The sequence below is a fragment of the Eptesicus fuscus genome, chromosome 4 (assembly GCF_027574615.1).
Source record: "Eptesicus fuscus isolate TK198812 chromosome 4, DD_ASM_mEF_20220401, whole genome shotgun sequence".
Taxonomy (NCBI): domain Eukaryota; kingdom Metazoa; phylum Chordata; class Mammalia; order Chiroptera; family Vespertilionidae; genus Eptesicus; species Eptesicus fuscus.
This window is the reverse complement of record NC_072476.1, coordinates 14,033,925-14,040,707: the sequence shown is the minus strand read 5'-3', so window position 1 is coordinate 14,040,707 and position 6,783 is coordinate 14,033,925. Positions and strand designations below refer to the sequence as shown.

The 6,783-nt window shown below is 49.8% G+C and overlaps 1 protein-coding gene across 1 annotated transcript in view; it reads left to right on the top strand.

Moving 5' to 3' along the window:
* Positions 1 to 210: 210 nt before the first annotated feature.
* Positions 211 to 6,783, top strand: part of CDIP1 (cell death inducing p53 target 1) — a 30,589-nt gene continuing 24,016 nt past the window's right edge. Inside the window, exon 1 of the mRNA XM_028145642.2 lies at positions 211 to 282. The gene's annotated coding sequence lies outside the window, so the exon portion shown is untranslated. The remainder of the gene's footprint in view (positions 283 to 6,783) is intronic.

Here is a 6,783-nt window from a genome sequence, read left to right as displayed (position 1 = left end):
GGCTGGGCGCTCACGCCCCTTGGGGGGAGGGGATGACCTCGGACGGCCGAGCCCCCTTGCCGCCGGCGCCCGCGGCGTTCGCGCGTTGGATGATGGACACTGTAGTCACCGTGGTGCGCAGATTGCACCTCGGGCGCACGGAGGGACTCTATCTCCCAGAGGCCTTTAGGCGGGCGAGGGGCTGTGGGCGCGTAATCCCTTCGGGGCTAAGGGTCTCGTCCTTTGAGCGCTGGACGCGGCCTGTCTCGGCGTGGCTCGGCCTTGGGCGCTCGGCCTCTCGAGGTAAAGGGACCCCCGGGGTCGGCGCCGCGGGTCCGTCGCCTGCTTCCAGGACGCTGATGCGACCCAGAGCGGTTCTCGGGGTTTTGACGTCGTACCAGCGCAGGGTTGGTGGCCACCCGCGGGGCTGCAGTGACAGCTTAACCGGGCCAGGGCGGGCGGTCGCAGGGGCTCTCTGGGGCTGCTGGCCCGCTCCTCAGCGTCCCGCTTATCATAGCTCCCACACCCTGTGCCTGTCCGGTTTTCCGCGATGGCTGTTTGCTCAAGGAAAGGGGATTGTGAAGAGAGTCCGGGCGACGAGCAAGTCCCTGCAGGGCTCCTTGGTGACCTTGCTCTCCCTCCCTTGCGCCTTGGCTCACCGACATCATTGAATCCCTGCACCCACTCTCGGCTGCACGCGCCTGGACCGGTTTGGGAGACAGTGACCTGGCATGGCTTTGGGCCCAGCTTCATGCCATCTAGGATTTTGGTACAGTTGAACTCACGGGGTCATGTGAGCTCGGGGTTGGGTGTGTGTGTGTGTTTCAGTTTTCCTCTAAGTGTTCCCAGGAGGCCTCTCAACAGGTGTCAGGTAAAGAGCAAGCAGCTGTTAGTCTCTCCAAGCGTGGGCCTCAGATCCTCTGCATCAGAATCACTGGGGCCCTCGTTGAAAGGGACAATTCCTGGGGCCCACTCCTAGAGGTTCAGATTCAGCAGTCATGGGATAAGCTCCCCAGGTAATCCTCAGGCACACCTGAGGCTGAGAACCTCTGTCCTAGAGTGAGGAGGATGGAGAGCCTGGGGCATCGCATTTATACCGATTTTGTATGTATTCTGGGGCCTGCTGCTGGGCAGGGCAGTGTGTTTTGGTCCATTGTTTCTTCCCTCAGGGCTGACCTAAGAGTTGGGTAAGGAGAGGTATGCCAGCTCTGCCTTGCTCTCTGCTCATTTAATTATGAAAATGTTCCAACATATAGAAAAGTTGAAGAAATTTTACAGTGAATACCCATAGGACACCATCTAGAATGTGTAACATTTGACCATGTTTTTATCATAAATCTAACCATCCCAAAGTCCATCTTATTTCTTTATGCGTGTCAAAGTTGTAAACAGTCTAGTTTCCTCCCAAATAATCATGCTTATAATTAAGTACAGTCTTGGAATTAACATAAGCCCTGGGTATTTGAAAATCTGTCTTGTCTCCCATCTCTGAGGAGCTGGAGGTTTTTCCATGGATGGGCCTCTGGAACCAGGAAAGAGTTTTTCTGGTTTTGTTCTTTGTTTTAATGTCTTTACCCAAGTCCAGGGATCCTTTTTAAAAATATTTATTTATTTATTTATTTATTTATTTATTTTATTTATTAAATATCTTTTTATTGATTTCAGAAAGGAAGGGAGAGGGAGAGAGAGGTAGAAGAAACATCAATAATGAGAGAGAATCATTGATTGGCTGCCTACTGCATGCCCCCTACTGGGGATGGAGCCTGCAACCGGAGCATATGCCCTTGGCCAGAATCGAATTCAGGGACCCTTCATTCCCCAGGCCGACGCTCTATTCACTGAGCCAAATCAGCTAGGGCCAGGAAAGAGTTTTACATGGCTCTTACAAAGATTTTAAAACGGCGATTTTAAATCGCCTGAAGAGTAGACACATGGATTATGTGACAGAATAATACTGAAGGGACCAAAATTGTTTTGAAGGGGAGCTAATGGAATGTGCCCTGATGGCCCTAGCAGATCATGTTAGCAGTAATGGATTGATGTCATCAGCTTCCATCCTCTGTCCCTGCTCTTTACACTATAAGCTGGCCCAGTTAGAACCTGGTGTTTTCTAAAGCTCTAGGCAACAGGGCTGCGTAGTCCGGTTGATGAGCTTTGAGTCCCTTGGGCCCAGGTACTTTGTTCCATAGCCACAGACACCAACCCTAACCCTCTTTAATTGTCTGAGAGGGAGAGAAGAGACAGGTCCTGAGAAAATTCAAATCCACTTTCAGAAGCATATTTTTACTCATAGAGGACACAGAGAAGTGTGGCTGTTAAAGTTATGGCACCTTATATTAATGTTTCTGTCCTTACGTGGAGGAATGAAGTCTTGCTGTTGAGAAGGCAGCAAGCACTGGGAACTCCTACAGAAAATGTTGGTCCTGCCGTAACTGGTTTGGCTCAGTGGATAGAGCATCCGCTTGTGGACTGAAGGGTCCCAGGTTCGATTCCAGTCAAGGGCATGTACCTTGGTTGCAGGCACATCCCCAGTAGGGGGTGTGCAGGAGGCAGCTGATCGATGTTTCTCTCTCATCTCATCAATGTTTCTATCTCTCTATCCCTCTCCCTTCCTCTCTGTAAAAATCAATAAAATATTTTTTTAAAAAGGAAAGAAAAGAAAATATTGGTCCTTAGTGGGAGGAGAAAGGAGAGCCAGGCCAGCGGTGGTGGTATGAGGTTTATTGTGCCCCCATGAGGGGACTTGGAAATGAAATTCACAGAATGGGAGTGTGCTGGTTTCTAGGACCCCACAAAGGGCTTCAGTTTCCTCATCTCTACACAATCGGGACTCTCCCAGAGAATTCTGGGACAGTAACTCCCTGCATTGCAATTTAGTGCTGCAGAGGAGAGGGGGTGCTGGGCCGAACCCTGGGTCAGAATCCCTCTCCCTGAGAGGGCCACCCATCTAGGGATATAGAGGTAGGTCACTCCTGAGCCTACAGACCCGTCCCCTTCCCACTACTCTGTGAGTCAGCAGGCTCTGGTGATAATGGTGGGGTCCTAGGACCAGAAATGCCCAGATTTGGCAGACCACGCTGGAGGCCTTTCTGTTACTTCCAAGCTGTGTGACAGGCATTTGCCCTCCCAGAGTCTCACTTGCTACATCTATGATAGGTGCAAAGCAACACTCAGGCCAGATGAAGACCTGTATCCCCTATATGTGCTGAAAAGACTAGGGTCCCCTAATGTTAGGCCAAGTACAAAACCAGGCATTGCAGGGTAAGGAAGTCAGTGACATTCTGATTCTTTCCATGAAAGCAGTTACGATGTGGTTTTGGTGGCATAATTTTTCCAGAAGACATTTCTGAGTACCGTTTTGGTGTTCCTGATCTGTGGGTGCTATGAGCTCCTGCATGTCTATTGGGTGACCCAGCACCATCTATATTTTACCACAAGGAGGTGTCATGCGGGTCCAGTAAAAACTGTTAACATGCTAGATACGTAACGTGTTCAGTAAGTGTTGATTCGGTCTGAATTCCGATCTATTCCAGTGTCTGCGTTTTTCCTTCAAGGAGAACTGGAGGCCAGGGAAGGAAGAAGCATGGAGCGGTTTCCCTGGGTGGGGTCTGAGGAGATCCTAACCCTTTACTAATTCAGGAACAAGTGAAATATGGCTGTGCTACTTTTAATTAGCATTAAGAGCAGTAGCCTTACAATTTACAGGTTGGGGAAACAGCAGGGAGTGAGATTTCATTTGCAGTGTGCGCCCTTGATAAGCGTTCTCCTGGGTAGTCAGCACAGTGGCCACGGGAGGTAGCACTGACACGAAGCAGCCAAGCTACTGACTGACTTGCCCAAGGCTGCTGAATAATGGAGAGCAGGGCTCCAGACGCCGCTCCCCTGAAACAGCAGGGGCCGTGGGAAATGAGTGCTCTCCCAGCCCCATTGTGAAAACTGCTCCATGGAGTTGACTGTGACTCAAGAAAGGGTGTGTTCTTTTTTCTTGTCTGAATTTTTGGCCATAAACAAAAGCACTTTCATCAAGAAGCATGGACTGCATCTCCGCTGAGGCTCTGTTCTGGCCCAAAGACTATGGGGAGTGGGCATTTGGATTAGACATAATAGCATGGGAATCCTAGTTAATTTAAGTTAACCCCAATCCTCACAGATTTGCTTATTTAACAAGGTCCCATGTGCTGATACAAGTGGGAGAGTCCCAGTGTTCTCTGATGGGGAAGAGTGAGGGATGAAAGATTTCCTGGCAGGGAATTACAGGAAAGGGTCAGGTTTGCTGGATAGAGGGTGGGAGAGTGTTTGGAGGCTGAGAGAATGATCTGTGGAGGGGTCCGTTGATGGGGGCAGAGAGGGATTTAGTTTGGAGAAGAGCACGCTACAGTCTAGGGAGGCTGGAGTGCAGTGTGGTAGAGAGAGGCCAAGTCCAGACTTTTCTCCTTTCACCTGACCAGTAGATGAGATAGTGGATCTGAGAGCTTTTTGAACCATGGCGTTAATAATACTTGCTGACAGGTCAAGGATTAAGGTGCAGAGAAAAGTCTGGAAGGCCACTCAGACATGCATCATGGTGCTGGGAGTAGTGATAACTGACACAGGGCTCAGAGATGGGCAAGAGAGCTCCTGCCCAGGAGTACAGGCTGTGTTCCTCGTGATGTGCTACCTGGGGCTGTGGAGGGACTGGCCCCAAATACCACCCCTGCCCTCTAGGAGCTGCCAATCTGGCTGGGTCCCTGACCACAACTTCCTCTACACCCCCCCCCCCCCGCCCCCCGTACTTAGTGACTATGTTGGCCCAGGCATGGAGCCTCCGTCTGCCTTCCTACAGAGGCTAAGTAGGACCCACCGAGTCCCTGAGGCCTCCTCAGTGCCCCACACACAAACCACCCCGTCTCACCTGGAGCACCTGCCGTCTCGGATTCTTATTGGGGTTTTGCTGAGTATCTTTAGTAAGTTATTTTCAAGTGTTAACTGGCTTTTCATCTGGATTTGTGGCAACCTGAGAGTGGGGACCACAGGTGAGTGACCTCCATGGAATGTTAGCTGAATTAAGGAGTCAGGAATCTTAAGTCTTTTGAAGTAGGTAGTCAATTAAAAGAAAGAAAAAAAAAAACAAACTTGGGTAGCAAAGGCTCTGCTGAATAAAACTGGTTTATCTTAGAACTAGAATTCTGTGCTTCTGCAGATAGAAGGTCTCACGTGACCATGTGGCCATCACTCAGTTCAGGCTACAGTGTCTGTCCAATGTGGACAGGTCAGGTTACATGTGTATGGTCACCTGATTTGCCTGGGGAGCACGAAGGCCATGCTGTGACCCATTTCCCCCAAGTGTAGCCCCAATCAAACTGGCCAAAGGGAAGCTGTGCCTACTGTTGGTGGGGCCCAAGCCCTGTAGGCTTCCCCACCTCCAGCAGCCACCTATTGGTATCAGGACTCTTAGGGACTCATGTTAGAACACTAGGCACAGTGCAGGATGCGGAGAGCCCTGGGACAACCTGATTTCTCAGGCCCTCATCTCACTCGGAGTAAAGGTGGATGTCCTTCAATAGCTGAGGACCTGGCACATCTCCCCGAGCGGCCCGCTAAGCCTCTCTCCCTCAGCTCCTCACATTCTCCTGGCATCCATTCTACCCAGCCCCCGGGCTGAACTTAGCCTCTCTTTCCACAGCTTCACACAAGGCTTGCTCCTCACCTCTGTCCCATCTGCCTGAATGTTCCCTGCTCAGAGAAACCCTCCCTCCTTAAAACAGCAGGCCACAGCACTCCTTTCCCTGCTCTTTGTTCCTCCAAAGCAAGCATCCCTATCTGATGTACTGTATACTTGACCTATGGCTGTGTTTTACAGCCCCCTCCCCCGTGGAAGGTCCATTAAGACAGATGTTGGTGCAGTCCCGAGGTGTAGGGACCATGGTCTATCTGTGCTCCATTGCTCCAAGTGTGGGAAATACAGTTTTGAATACAGAGTTTAATTCCCAACTGAATATTCAGTAGTTAAGTTCTAAAGTCAGTTGGTCCTATCTCATAAAGTCCTTGAGTGGCCTGTGAGCTCAGAGGCACTGAAATTTCCCCTGAGGAGACAGCGTGTGTACTCCTTGGTTCCATTCCCCTTCTGAGCCCTGTCCTCTCTGAGATAAAATCGGGACTGGTCAGATCATTTCAGTGTTTTTTTCTCTTTTTGTTCTGGGTGCATGAAATCCATGTAAACTCACACAATGGAATAACACTGTGCAAAGAACTTTGTTGGGAGTGTAAAATCCTGCTGAAGCATTTTTGAAAAACACTTTGGTGAATGTGTGAAAAAAAGAGACAAGGCAGAGATAGGTGTAGCTGAAAGGGCATTGGGCGTGAGTCCAGGGCCTCTTGTAGCCACGGAGCAGCCGGAGGTCGCTTGCCTTGCCCACTGTTATTTCAGCTCTGTACCTGGTCCTGCCTTTGGAAGGTGCTTAGTAAGTGTTTGAAGACTAAATGAATGGCAGCTGAGAATTGGACTTTGTGATTTCTAACGACGTTTTCAGCCTGAAAGGTGGTCTGATGTATGACTCATAGAGCAATATACACATGGCCAAATATAACGTGAGCTCCCATTTTTCCAAGGAGAAGATCCAAAATAGTTCTATCCCAACCGACAGGGGTAGACTCTTCAGGTCAGATGTCCCTTTAGTGATATGAATTTAGTTCAGCTTCCATATATTATTTCTTATAACATAATTTAAAATACTGTTTAGATTTGTTCCCACTCTTCCCTCTCACCTTTGTAGACTTCATGTCCTGTTACCGACACCAGCCCATGTGATTGGCAGTGCAGGCCGG